Genomic DNA, 15165 nt, shown 5'->3' with positions numbered 1-15165 from the left:
AAAAATGACAAACAGCAGTGGTCCCAAAACAGAACCTTATGGCACACCACTAGTAACCAGACTCCAAGCTGAATATTTTCCATCAACCACCATTCACTGCCTTCTTACAGAAATCTAGTTTCTAATCCAAGCTGCTAAAACTCCCTCAATCCCATACCTCTGTATTTTGTCCAACAGCCTACCATGTGAAACCTTATCAAAGGCTTTTCTGAAGTCCATGTATACCACATCAACTGCCCTACCCTCATCTACATGCTTGTCACCTTCTCAAAAAACTCAATGAAGTTTATGAGACATGACCCGCCCTTGATGAAACCATGTTGACTATCTCCAATCAAACTATTGCTTGCTAGATGATTATAAATCCTATTTCTTATCATCCTTTTCAAATCTTTTCCTACAACAGGCGTAGGGCTCACTGGTCTATAATTACCTTGGTTATCTCTACTGCCCTTCTTGAACAAGGGAACAACATTTGCAATCCTCCATTCCTCTGGTACTAAACCTGTAGACAATGACCCAAAGATCAAGGCCAAAGGCTCCGCCATCCCCTCCCTAGCTTCCCAGAGAATTCTCAGATAAATCCCATCCAGCTCAGGGGACTTGTCTACTTTCACTCCTTCTCAAATTGATAACACCTCTTCTTTACTAACCTCGATCCTTTCTAGTCTGATATCACATATCTCATTCTTCTCCCCTACAATATTTTCCTTTTCCTGAGTGAAAACAAATGATAAATATTTGTTTAGCATCTCTCCGATCTCCACAGGGTCCACACACAACTTCCCTCTTCTGTCTTTGACTGGCCCTATTCCTACCCTAGTCATCTTTTTATTCCTCGCATACCTACCTGCTAAAAACTGCTCATGTCCTCTCTTTGCTTTTCTTAACTCTCTCTTTAAATCCATCCTAGCTAATCTGTAATTCTCCATCGCCTCATCTGAACCTTCTCGCCTCATCGTCATATAAGCCTCCCTCTTCCACTTAACAAGAGATGCAATTTCTGTTGTAAACCACGGTTTCCTTGCCTTTTCACTTTTTCCCTGCCTGACAGGGACATACCTATCAAGGACACGCAATATCGGTTCCTTAAACCAGCTCCACATTTCGATTGCCTCCATCCCCTGCATTTTACAACCTCATTCTGTGCATCCTAAGTCTTGCCTATTGCATTATAATTTCTCTTCCCCCATCTATAGCTCTTGCCTTGTGGCATGTACCAATCCCTTTCCATCACTAAACTAAACGTAACCAAATTATGGTCACTCTGTCCAAAGTGCTCACCTGCAACTAAATCAAACACCTGGCCTGATTCATCACCAAGCATCAGATCCAGTGTGGCCTCCCCTCTTGTCAGCCATTCGATATATTGTTTCAGGAAACCCTCCTGCACACTTTGGACAAAAACTGATCCATCCGACTTACTAGAGTTATAGCATTTCCAGTCAATGTTGGGGAAGTTAAAGTCCCCCATAATGACCATCCTGTTTCTTTCATTCCTACCCAGAATCATTTTGCTGATCCTCTCCTCATTTTCCCTGGAACTCTGAGGAGGCCTATAAAAAACCCCTAGCATTTTTTGTTTGAAAACAGGCCCTTTGGCTCAACAAGTCCACAGTGACCCTTCAAACAGTAACCCACCCAGACCCATCCCCCTGCCCTATATCTACCCCTGACTGATGCACCTAACACTATGGGCAATTTAGTGTGGCCAATTCAGGTGAATTGTGGGAGGACACCAGAGCACCCGGAGGAAAACCACACAGACACAGGGAGAATGTGCAAACTCCACACAGACAGTCACCCAAGGGGGGAATCGAACCCAGGTCCCTGGCATTGTGAGGCAGCATTGCTAACCACTGAGCCACCATGCCACCCACCATGCCAGCAATAAAGTTGGTGAAGATTCTTATGGACATGAAAAATCTCCTGAGCTGCAGTGGTCACATCATAAGTTCATAAGTTCATAAGATATAGGAGCAGAATTAGGCCATTCGGTCCATCTAGTCTATTCTGCCATTGGATCATGGCTGATATACTCCTCACCCTCACTTTCCTACCTTCTTCCCATAACACCTCTGCCCATTTACCAATTAAAAATCTGTCTAACTCCTCCTTAAATTGACTCACTCTCCCAGCATCCACCGCACTTCAGGGCAGTGAATTCCACAGATTCACAACCGTTTGGGAGAAGTAGTTTCTCCTCAACTCTGTTTTAAATTAGCTATACTTTATCCTGGCTTTCCTGTACTGGTCTGGGTCATCATGAATGCTGCATGTCTGGTCTTCAATAGGGAATGCCTTTCCTGGTTCATCCAAGGTTTATGATTGGGGAACACTTGAACTGACTTCTTTGATACACGGTCCTCCATGCATTTGCTAATGAAGTCTGTGCCGGCGCAGATGGCATGAAAAGTGGCAGTGCTGTTGGGAGTGAGCAGGATGGTCTTAGGCTCCAGCTTGAAATTGATCAGCTGGTAAATTGGGCAGAACAATGGCAGATGGAATTTAATCTAATTTAGTTTCAGTGTGGTGTGATGTGTTTTGAGACCTCTAATAAGGGAAGTATATGCATAATGTATGGCAAGTCCATAGGGAGTACAGAGAAACAAAGGAACCTTTTTTTGTGCACAGATCCCTGAAGGTGTCAGCACAGGTAGAAGGAGGCATATGGGATGCTTGCCTTCGTTAGGTTACAGATGGAATACTGTGTGCGGCTCTGGTCACCACACTACCAGAAGGACATGATTAAAGTGGAGAGGGTGCTGAGGAGATTCTTCAGGATATTGCCTGGGAGGAAAAGTCTCAGTTATGAGGAGAAACAGGTTAGGCTGGGTTTGTTTTCCTTCTAACAGAGGAGGCTGAGGGAATACAAGATTATGGGAGGCAGAGACAGGGTAGATTGTGAGGATCCGTTCCCCATGGCAGAAATATCTAAGAATAGGAGACATAAATTTAAGGTGGAGAGCAAGTGATGTCGAGGAGATCTAAGAAAAAAGTTTTAACCCAGAGGGTAGTAGATACATGATAAGTGCTATTTGAGAAAGTGGTGGAGGCAAGTACTCTCGGAACATTAAAGAAGCATCTGGATGAGTATTTAAAATACTGGGGCATAGTAATCTGTGGACCAAGTGCAGGTAAATGGAATTACTGTAATTCGGTGTTTGTTGGTTGACATAGATATGGTGGGTTAAAGAGCCTGTTTCTGTGCTGTTTTGACTCGATGACTCTCTATGACTCTATGAGCATATCAATCCCATATATGTGCGCATTAGGTTTTAATTGCATGGCTACAATATCCTAAAACACTTTACGTCTTAAATAAAATTTTAGAAATACATTAACATTATATTGATATAAATTGTAAGACTAATAAATTCAAAAAGAGTAAGGAAAATCAGCCTGAGGCAATTTACTTTCCTCAAATAAGATCTTCTTCCAATCCTCTCAATGTAATAAGCATTTGACCATTAAAATAGCTGTTTATATCTCTTTGCAAAACAATCTTTGTTCCACTACTGATATCATCAATTAATCAGAAGGCATCCATTTTACACATTTCATAACCAACCACGGTTATCTATAGATTCATATCCACCAGAGAAACTTACACAGACGCTCTTCAGATGGGCCAAATGGCTTGCTTCCACACTGTAGGGATTCTGTATGATTCCTTGATTCTTTGAGGTCCATGATGATGATAAGGAAATTGACATGCAACAGTGGGACAGATTTTTGTTGCTCTTGCTAAGATATTTTTAATGGGGCTTTGTACTAGAACTGACAGTATGTAAGGGAACTAAAATGATCTGGAACCAGTGTGAATAAGATAAAAAAGTATCTATCTTCTTAACCAACCAGACTGAAATGTTGCTTATGAGCAGTGTAGAGTCTGAACTCGAAATTGTTAGTTCAACTGTGTCAAATCTGGGACAGAAAGTGAAATTAAGACAGCGAAAGAAAGATTACATCAAAAGTGAGAAATGGAAGAGATAAATAGGAAAAGTAAAAACATTTTTTTAGATTTTTCTGAATCTCAAACAATATTAAAATCTTAAGAAATCAAATTCAAATTATGAAAATTAGTTTTCAATGCTAGTAATTAAGGCTCACCATACCATTTAGAGTAAAAGAAGAAACAAAATCATATATTAATAGACAGACAAAATATTGCAGCTGCTGGAAATCTGAAAAAACAAACAAAGAATGCTGAAGAAACTCAGCAGGTCTGGCAGCATCTGTGGAGGGAGAACCTGAGTTAACATTTTAAGTTGGTATGGGTCTCCTCCAGAACTCCATTGAACTATATGAATGTACAACTAGACACTGACAAGCAAGATACTTTAGCCATGAAAACCTCTGCAAAATATTTTAGAATTGATATAGACTTCATTTTGCATTATTTCAAAATTGCACATGAGAGTAGAAATAAGTAATAGCTGCTAGACTAAGCCATATGGCCTTTCAGCCTACTTGACATTTATCAAGGTCACAGCTGATTTTCCATCTCAATTCTTCTTTCTACACTATTTCCTTGTCCTTATAATTCCCATCAAACTCAGAAATCTATTGATTGCAAGCATAGATAACTTGAACAAATCCACATTACAAGTGCCTTTAGCAAATGCATCTTTCCTTAGTTAACAAAGCCATAATTACATACAATACTCTAGATATGGTTTCACCAATAGCTATATGATTGTAAAATGATTACATTACTCCTATTATCCAATTCAGTTGTAAGAATAACAAACAGATAATTGGCCTACTTAATAGTTCCCTGTAGCTGCATGACAATTCTTTGTGATTTATGCATGCAAATATTTCCTTGCTCTGCTCACTCATTCTGATTTTCTAGGTATTTACTGTTGAAAAGGATATGGAAAACATAGAATGTAGGGAAATAGATGGTGACATCTTGAAAAATGTCCATATTACAGAGGAGGAAGTGCTGGATGTCTTGAAACGCATAAAGGTGGATAAATCCCCAGGACCTGATCAAGTGTACCCTAGAACTCTGTGGGAAACGAGAGAAGTGGTTGCTGGGCCTCTTGCTGAGATATTTGTATCATCGATAGTCACAGATGAGGTGCTGGAAAACTGGAGGTTGGCAAACGTGGTGCCACTGTTTAAAAAGGGTGGTAAGGACAAGCCAGGGAACTTTAGACCAGTGAGCCTGACGTCGGTGGTGGGCATGTTGTTGGAGGGAATCCTGAGGGACAGGATGTAGATGTATTTGGAAAGGCAAGGACTGATTAAGGATAGTCAACATGGCTTTGTGTGTGGGAAATCATGTCTCACAAACTTGATTGAGTTTTTTGAAGAAGTAACAAAGAAGATTGATGAGGGCAGAGCGGTAGATGTGATCTATATGGACTTGAGTAAGGCATTTGACATGGTTCCCCAAGGCAGACTGGTTAGCAAGGTTAGATCTCACAGAATATAGGGAGAACTAGCCATTTGGATACTGAACTGGCTCAAAGGTAGAAGACAGAGGGTGGTGGTGACTGGTTGTTTTTCAGACTGGAGGCCTGTGACCAGTGGAGTGCCACAAGGATCAGTGCTGGGTCCTCTACTTTTTGTCATTTACATAAATGATTTGTATGTGAGCATAAGAGGTATAGTTAGTAAGTTTGCAGATGACACTAAAATTGGAGGTGTAGTGGACAGCGAAGAAGGTTACCTCAGATTACAACAGGATCTTGATCAAATGGGCCAATGGGCTGAGAAGTGACAGATGGAGTTTAATGCAGATAAATGCAAGGTGCTGCATTTTGGGAAAGCAAATCAGAGCAGGACTTATACACTTAATGGTAAGCTCCTAGGGAGTGTTGCTGAACAAAGAGACTTTGGAGTGCAGGTTCATAGCTCCTTGAAATAGAGTCGCAGGTAGATAGGATAGTGAAGGCAGCATTTAGTATGCTTTACTTTATTGGTCAGAGTATTGAGTACAGGAGTTGGGAGGTCATGTTGCAGCTGTACAGGACATTGGTTTGGCTACTGTTGGAATATTGCATGCAATTCTGGTCTCCTTCCTATTGGAAATATGTTGTGAAACTTGAAAGGGTTCAGAAAAGATTTACAATGATGTTGCCAGAGTTGGAGAATTTGAGCTATAGGAAGAGGTTGAACAGACTGGGGCTGTTTTCCCTGGAGCATCGGAGGCTGAGGGGGGACTTTATAGAGGTTTACAAAATTATGAGGGGCATGGATAGGATAAATAGACAAAGTCTTTTCCCTGGGGTCAGGGAGTCCAGAACTATAGGGCATAGGTTTAGGGTGAGAGGGGAAATATATAAAAGAGACTTAAGGGGCAACCTTTTCACACAGAGGGTGGTATGTGTATGGAATGAGCTGCCAGAGGATGTGGTGGAGGCTGGTACAATTGCAACATTTAAGAGGCATTTGGATGGGTATATGAATAGGAAGGGTTTGGAGGGATATGGGCTGGGTGCTGTCAGGTGGGACTAGATTGGGTTGGGATACCTGGTCGCATGGACGGGTTGGACCAAAGGGTCTGTTTCCATGCTGTACATCTCTATGACTCTATGAGGTGCTGTTTTATGATTTTCTTGTTAATTGACTGTGGTATTTTGCCTATTGATTTAAATTAGGCTAACATTTCCTTAGTTTCTTGTTTTCTATGTACTTCCTTTTTTAGAAAGCAACATTGCTTTTACTAACTTCCGATCATTGGGAGCCATTCTAGAATTTAAGTAATTAATCAAAAACATAACTTATATTAATATATTTCTATTATCCTAATGGAAATTTGCTATGAGTGCAGTTGCTATGCATAACCAGAATTAAGAACTAACCTGTGTAGCACCAAAATTGACAGCCAAGTAGAGAGATGGTAAAAGAGAGTGTAAGATTTTCGTGAGTTTTCCCTCCATCTATACCACCAATGGAATTGCAATGTGGTTATGTCTTCCATATCCATCTTCTTTACCTGGTACTGAACTGGAGAGAAAGAAGACAAGTCAAAATGCTCTCCAATCTGTCAACATCTTAAAATCATGCTGGTTCCTCTGCTCTAGGAAGCTCGAGGTGGAAGAAACCTCCTATTCTTTGCTGTCCCAACCCATCCCTACACTCTTATGTAGAGGAATTGAAACTCAAAAGTATGCTGGCATGCAGCTGTAGGTTGTAGGGAGTCACTCATGCCTATAGGAGACAAGATTGGGGATGAGTTGTGAAATAAAGGTAGAGGTTTTGGACATGTTATGAATGCATTCACTGTGGTGGCAATGGGCGTTGAGGGTGTGGGCAGCACTCATACTTGGTTGTGGAGACATGACATCAACACATGAGCTTCTCTATCCTCTCCCACTAATGCAAGGAATCTCTCTTCCCATGGGGTGAACAGATAAACGATAATCATCCCACAACTCATCTTTGCCCTCTCTTTCTTATTGTGGTCCATTTTCTCCTGGAATGAGATAAGGACAAGAATGGATTGAGGTGGAAGCAATTGGGCCACTAGATGTGGCACAGATGTTGGATTGTTAGTGAGGCACAGGGGGAATGTTGGTGAGGTGTCCCAAGTGAGCGTATAGTACCTGCAGAGGTCAGGAAGGGCTAGTAAGCTGGGGAAGTGAAGTGGGTGACAGCTGTTGGGAGAGGATGCTGCACGCAATAATGAAAATAATAGGCCATCAGTCTGGGTAGGATCTGGGTTCAGAAGAGTTAGCATGAGTGTGAGGGAAGAGACACAGGATGAGCTAAATTCCACCTATCTCTGTGGGGCTCAGAAGGTCATTCGTCTTCTTCCTGCATTGCTGGGCATTCCTCTATACTATGGAACTGGCATTAGCCTGGTTGGCAACTGCAGGTCAGGCTAGGAGTGTCTGGTGATATGGTCTCTTCTAGTGGTCCTGACAAAAGAAGACAGACCTGTTCTCCACTATACTGTTCGCCAGGGCTTCCAGGTCTCTGTCAGTAAGTCAGGGTGCCAATTTGTCTCTACTGGTCATATCCCTTGGAGATTCTTGCACACTGGAACCCAGAGAGGCTATTACCTGCTTGCAGCAGCATTTGAAATGTTACATAGCTGAGCTTTAAAGATGGTGCAATGTGTGAACGCTGAACAGTCTGGCACTGCTGAGCACAAGCTAGTGAGACAGCAGAGTCATAGAAGTGTGGTGCAAAAGTAATGAGGTGAGTACCATAAAATTGTGCAGCAAGCTTATCGAAGCACTCAGAGATAAACATGTCATGAAATCTCCCAACATTCACACTTGACCAAATTTTGGGAAAATGCAGTCTTGTAATCTGAGGCTACACTGGCATTTAAGGCCTTTTCAAACAAGTCAGATTGCCTGCACCTATCCAGCTTCCTATATAGGCACTTTTAAAAAAAAAAGCTTTAAGCCATCCATTGAGTATTCAATTTCCATGAACCTTCCAAAAAAATCTGTTAGGTAATGTCATGACATGTAAAATAATTACTACCAACCGATCCTTAAAATCAGGGGATATATACACAAGCTGAAAAATGTGTTGCTGGAAAAGCGCAGCAGGTCAGGCAGCATCCAAGGAGCAGGAGAATCGACGTTTCGGGCATGAGCCCTTCTTCAGGAATCCTGAAGAAGGGCTCATGCCCAAAACGTCGATTCTCCTGCTCCTTGGATGCTGCCTGACCTGCTGCGCTTTTCCAGCAACGCATTTTCAGCTCTGATCTCCAGCATCTGCAGTCCTCACTTCCTCCGATATATACACAACCCTAATATTGAACTCTATTTGGTATTCTTCCATCAAAGAATTTAAAATCATGACATCAGCAATGCTGGTCTTAAAGAGTTAAATTGCATCTGCACCACTAAAGACAGATTCCAACTTCTTTAGCATGAATTATCTTGCATACATTTGTGAAAAACACTTCACTTTTCTTGGAATGACCAGCTGTTAAACAAGTACAAAGCCTCAGGAGTGCTTTATTGTCCAGATACAAAGAGCAGGGATCTTTTTCTTCCTTGCGATTGCAAAGGCTCTGATTCGTGATAGGTACACGACACAATCCGACTGAGTATTCTATAGGTTTGAGCAAAGGAATTGAATGTCAGCAAGTTACTTAAACAAGAATAAAATCACAGTCTGCTCAGGCTCTAGCTCAGCATTCACTATCCGCAATTTCACACCTTTCAAAAGATATTGCTCAACAGTGACCCTTGCTGAATATTCTCTCCCTATCTGAAGGCATTTTGCCTAATGGTAGTATCCCAAATGCCATTGAAATTCAGATCACGAGAGGGTCAAATTGGGACCTTCTTCTCCAATTCTACATGAGACTTTTTACTCATTCAGTTTGTATTGCAGGAACAATGACATTTATTGTCTATCCATGACATTGTCCTTAAGAAGATGATGGTCAGCTACCTTCCTGTAATCAAACTATACCCACAGTCCTGCAGAGAGTGATTTCCAGGATTTTAACCCAACAGCACTGAAGGAAGAGCAATATAGTTCCAAGTAATGATAGTGGGTAGCTGTATGGCAGCCCAGAACATGAATGTACTGAAAGAAATATGATTTTTGTTGATGTTTTTCAAATTATACTCATCAGAATACCTGGAAAAATGTTAATGAAAAAGGAAACAACAATTGTATACTGTATGAGAAGACAGTACTAATTAGTTGACAGATGGATCCTAATTGGTAGGGGCATTGTCATGTAGAATAAACCAGTCAAACAATGATGGACAGGTAACTGTTAAGTTTTGGTTAAACTTAGACCAGGAGATAGTGAGGACTGCAGATGCTAGAGAGTCAGAGTTGCTAAAGTGTGGCACGAGAAAAAGCACAGCAGGTCATGCAGCATCCGAAGAGCAGGAACATCGACTCTCCTGCTCCTCAGATGCTGCCTGACTCGCCGTGCTTTTTCCAGCACCGCACTGAAATTTTAACCAACCAGGATGAATCTGATCAGTCAAGGCAATAAATCTGACTGTGCTAAGAGCTACGCTTCTACCAATTTTAAACTGTGAGTTGGGTTTGCAAATGTGATACACTTAAGTATACTGGAAGCTACTCATATGAATATGTAGCACCCTGGCAATTTGCAGACTGAAAGAACATTGTGCCGGTTTCAGGTTAATGAAAGAGGTGACAGCCATTCTCTGGTTCATTATTCAGGATAGTTTTTTCTTAAATTTTGGGGCAAATGAGAAGGATTTTGGGTGTTATTTGACACATAACCATATATTTTCTTGTACCAGTTTGATACAACTGAGTGGCTAGGTAAAAACAATGATTGCAGATGCTGGAAACCAGATTCTGGATTAGTGGTGCTGGAAGAGCACAGCAGTTCAGGCAGCATCCGAGAAGCAGTAAAATACTGGTCCTCGGATGCTGCCTGAACTGCTGTGCTCTTCCAGCACCACTAATCCACAACTGAGTGGCTAGCTAGTCTAGCTCCAAGGGCAGTGAGTAGATCTGGAGTCATGTGTAGGCCAGACTAGTTAAGGATGCTAAGTTTCTATCCTTAAAAGGCAGCCACTTGGTTTCCCGTGGCCAACAAAAAAAAAAATCCAGCTTTATTTAAATAATTGAATTGATATTCAAACATTGCCATAGAAGGATATGGAATAATACTTCCAGATTATTAGTTAAAGTCTCTGGATTACTGGTTTAAGAACAACCATCCAACAATGTCTTATGCAATGTCTTCCCTCAATTAGGAAAATATGGAAGGAGCCTGTGAAGTGTTGGAACACTGTTTTACTTTTTATCAGCGAAAATGTATGAAACTAATTAAGTGTTTGTCAATCTGGCAGACCAAAGCCATCCAAAATTATTACACAAAAAATATCTCCTTCAAATTTATGACCAAGTAGGGCAGAGAGTAGACAACAGAATGTTCTAAAACAACATTTTCTGATGATTAAAAAATCCATTTCCAACTTTCAGAGGCTCACAAGCTACACAATTTCACAGTGAGTCATTATTTAATAGTCATCTGACAGGAACCAGCTTCCTTAGCTGTAAACCAGTCAGGTTTAATCCCGGTCCCACAGGCATGTCGATAGTAATCTGTACAATGTTTTTACTGTAGGTCTTTGCTAATCAAATCCCCTGACATCATCTTCCTTTAGGGAACAGGCAACAGCTTAGTGCTGCTCGAGAGCAGTTGTTCAGGTATTAAGTTTGTCCACCTGGCCACAAGCTGACCATATCATTGACCTTTCAGGTCAGCCTTCTGCTGATGCTCTCACAAATTCTCTTAAAACAGCTGAACTGCTTTTAGATCGGTCAACTAACAGCAATCTATCATTTCCCTATTCTTGTGAGAGATAATGAGGTCCACCTTCTGTGCTTAGTCTAGCAATACATAATTGATGAACATTTGTGGTAAATGAAAAAATATGTAAACTTGAATTTGCAGTCAGTAACTAAACTAAACAATCAGATATCAGTTAACCAATTGTCTCTAAAATATTTATAAATTACTATAGACAACATTCTAACTATGATGCTTTTAAGAATGGAGAAAAAATGTCAACACTGTTTTGAAAGCACACCCAAATGAAATTTATTGTTCAGATTTTCCTGCTTCCTAATAACCCATTGGTTTAAAAATGCATAATGTCGTGTTGAACCATAGAAACCTGAGAATTCTGGAAACAATTTTAGTCCTTGCTAAATCACCAAGGTCAGTGGTATGGGTATTAAAATTGGTTTGAGAGTGACTATCATCAAGGGAGTTAATGAATCAGCCTGGGTTCCTATTTATTATTATTTCTCAGTTAGGGAATATTTTTAACTATGAACATGATGTAAGGATAGAAGTGTTCTTAGTTGTGATGCATACATAAAGAATGACAGATGTTTGCTGCTAATTCAGCAAATTTTAACATCTTCAGTAGGTGGTTTAGTGTCTGAAATGAGAACATATTTTTTAAAAATGACACTTCCATATCGTTACAGCATTGTACTGTGTCATTCACCATGAGAAGTGTTGCAAAATACTTGTTATAAGCAATTAAATATATGGCATAATAAGCACATTCAGAGTTTTTGACACTAATCAACTCATTATACTTAGAACATCATAATCACTTGGCTGAGAAACTTTACCAGTTCAAAAGCAATGATTTTATTATCCCTACTTTTCAATCCTGTTGACTTCATCCAAAGGAAACAAACCATGTTGTGAAACTGCTCACAAAAATACTTTTTCTAATGTAGAATAAAGAAGTAATGTTAAAAGATTAAGATTTTTAAAAATTCTTGAATCTGAGTTTTATATCTATCTGCAACAAATTCTACAAGGAACTGCTTCACTGATGAAGTCTTCACAGTAAAGTGCAGACTTTTTTCAGGCTGTGAGTGACATGAGCTATGATGGGATAGGTGATAGAATTGGATGAGAAGTTTAGCATCGCGACATCAAGATTATCTTGTTGCATCTGATTTGTCTTTCTCAAGCGGTGTAGTCAGAATTGTATTAGGTAGTGGCAAGTTCCCGTTTGACACCCACTATTGCTTATTAAATAGCTTGCTGACAGCCAACTCATAACAGGTTGCAATCTTACCAAAATCACCACACAAACTAACCATTGGGAATACTTGACATGGAGACCAGAGAAGGTCCATGGCATCTTCAACTTGCCATTTGCTCCAAAAGACCTCCACCTTGTACAGTAGGCACCAATATCTTGGGTGTGTTCCATGGGCACCCCCACATCCAGAGACATGGGCATTCAACATGTACCAATCTCTAAGAGCCCTCATGCACATCTCTGGTCCACTTGCATGACACTTCAATGTTACACCTTGTACTGCACTGACAACTATCACTGGAAACTTTGAGCTTAGGGATATATACCCAGCTAGTGGTTTGGATGGGTTACATTATATCTCTGCGTCCTTCACTCATGTTCATAGTGTCACTCACTCTGAACTTACCTGATGCTCACAGCATCCCTACCTTGAATTGCTTTGCTTTGCCTTTTTGCACATCGCTCCATCAGCCAGAGGTACTGGCCTCACATCACTACTGTCTTGTTGTGCCACTTAGTGCAGTCACAGAACCAGGAAGATTGCCACAGTTATCAGCAGGCCTCAGACCAATCAAGGGAGATAGCATTCATTGGCATCTGATTGTTGACATCTTAGGGCCTTAAAGGAAGTAGCATCAGAGATACCAATTAGTGATGATATTCCAAAATTCCCTGGACATGGGAAAGGCTCCAGTGAATTGGAAAAATATTAATATAACACCCTTGTATTGGAGAGAAGACACTGGTGCTAACCCTGGTGGAACAGAGAAGAACATTAGTCTTTGACTACACAGCTGGGCATTCCTCCAAGTTGCTGAGACTGCTTTATCCTGAGTGGCAATCTTGAACTAGGCTGACATGGTCTAGGGTCATGGCTTCTATTGCATGTCCTGGGAGAAGAGGAAGTCCTGTCTGTGCAGCTCCCCATCTAGCAGGAGCACCAGGACCCTGCCCAGAAAGCAGATTCGCCCTAACTGCCATGTCTGGGGCAAATGTCAGGAACCATGCAGGGCAGCTTTGTACTGACATTGCTTGTCTAGGCACACAATGGCCCTTTTCAGATGGGGCAGGCCCCATTGATGCTGGCTAATTCTGAGGATATTTGGTGAGAGGGGGAGTTGCTCTGGGAATGGTGCATTAAGATAGAACAGAAATGGGACAAGAGAGATGTCATAAATGCTGCAATGCCAGTTAATGCAGAGAGTTTGCAGCCTTGCTGCAAGAATCACTCACCCAAACTCAACGTAACTCACACTTAGCCAAAAAGCTGAAAGATTCAACCCAAAATGTTTGAGCTCAATACTATAAAGTATGTTTAAAAACAAAATCATAAAAGCTTCTGTATCAATGTTTCTGTACATACTTTTGATATTGTTACAATCTTTTCTTTTATTGCAAATGTTGTAGCCATCCTAGTCAGTAACAAATCTATTTCAATTACATTTCATCTCAAACATTTCCCTAAAACTATTGTTTAAGTGTAGTTGGCGAATTTAAGGTTTACAAAATCCATGAAAGATTCTGACCTAAAATTTACACTATTTTGTTGATTAAGCTTCACTTAGAAATTAACTTTTCCATAAATAAATTCCTGAAGCAGGCACTGGAAATAGAACAAGGCCTGAAGCAAGATCATTCAAACTTGAGTCTTGTGGAAATCGTAAGTATTAACTGAGAAAGTGCAGACATATTCAAGGATTTTGAAATGAAGATGGAACTTGAAGCAAAATTGAAGTTTGCAAGAACTGAGGATTCAAAAGTATGTCTATGAGAAAGGAATGATGGCGATAGATTTGAAAAGAAAAGAAATGGACTTTGAGGAGATGCAACTAATTAACGGGTATGAAGACCAATTTAAGTTGGGTAGTTATCAGTTTAGTGAGAATAGCAACTTGAAAGCAGGAGTTAAGTCTCAGAGACAAGATGAGCATGAGCATTGAGAGATGATATGAAAGAACCAGAGAAAAATGTGAATGCAGAATTAGGTCATTATAGCAAGTACCTAAACGCTATCACTTCCTTCCATTTGACAGACCCAGAAATCATTGATAACAGATATAGCGGAAACGGGTAGGGACTCAGCTTCTACTCCACTAGCCCCACTGCTAGCATTTCCACATGACAAGTGAGGAAATCATTTCAAGCAGCACTCTTGGACCACACAGAGGAAGAGAAAACTGAAGTTGAAGTGACATGATGACATTCGGCCTCAACAGCTGATTTTCCCATGGTGCTACTCCATCTCATCTCAGGAGGATCAGAGAAACATTATGTGAAAAGGTCAATGCAATCAGTGATAAAATGACAAGGTACAAAAAGCAAGATATAAAAATGTAAATAGCATAAAAAAAGATTGCACTGCCTATATACATTGTTGAAATTTGAGCCAAATCTTGTTCCCTCCCAGATCATCAAACATATTGGGCATGAGGAAATCGAAATATATGGAGATTGGGTAGGAAAGTAGAATTGAGATCAATGTTATGAATGTGGTCTTTAGCCTATTTCTGTATCTATTTCTTAACTTCATGAGATAATAAGCTGGACCTTCTGAGAGGCAATCAATCATCAGATTGCCACTCCAGTTGAAAATTCTCCAACTCACTGGGTGTTCTGCATTTCTTCCACAACCTTCCAAGTCTTTTCTAGAATAATATTCCCTGAA

This window comes from Chiloscyllium punctatum, chromosome 4 (genome assembly GCF_047496795.1).
Source record: "Chiloscyllium punctatum isolate Juve2018m chromosome 4, sChiPun1.3, whole genome shotgun sequence".
Classification (NCBI taxonomy): Eukaryota; Metazoa; Chordata; class Chondrichthyes; order Orectolobiformes; family Hemiscylliidae; genus Chiloscyllium; species Chiloscyllium punctatum.
Note: the sequence above shows the minus strand (reverse complement) of the source record.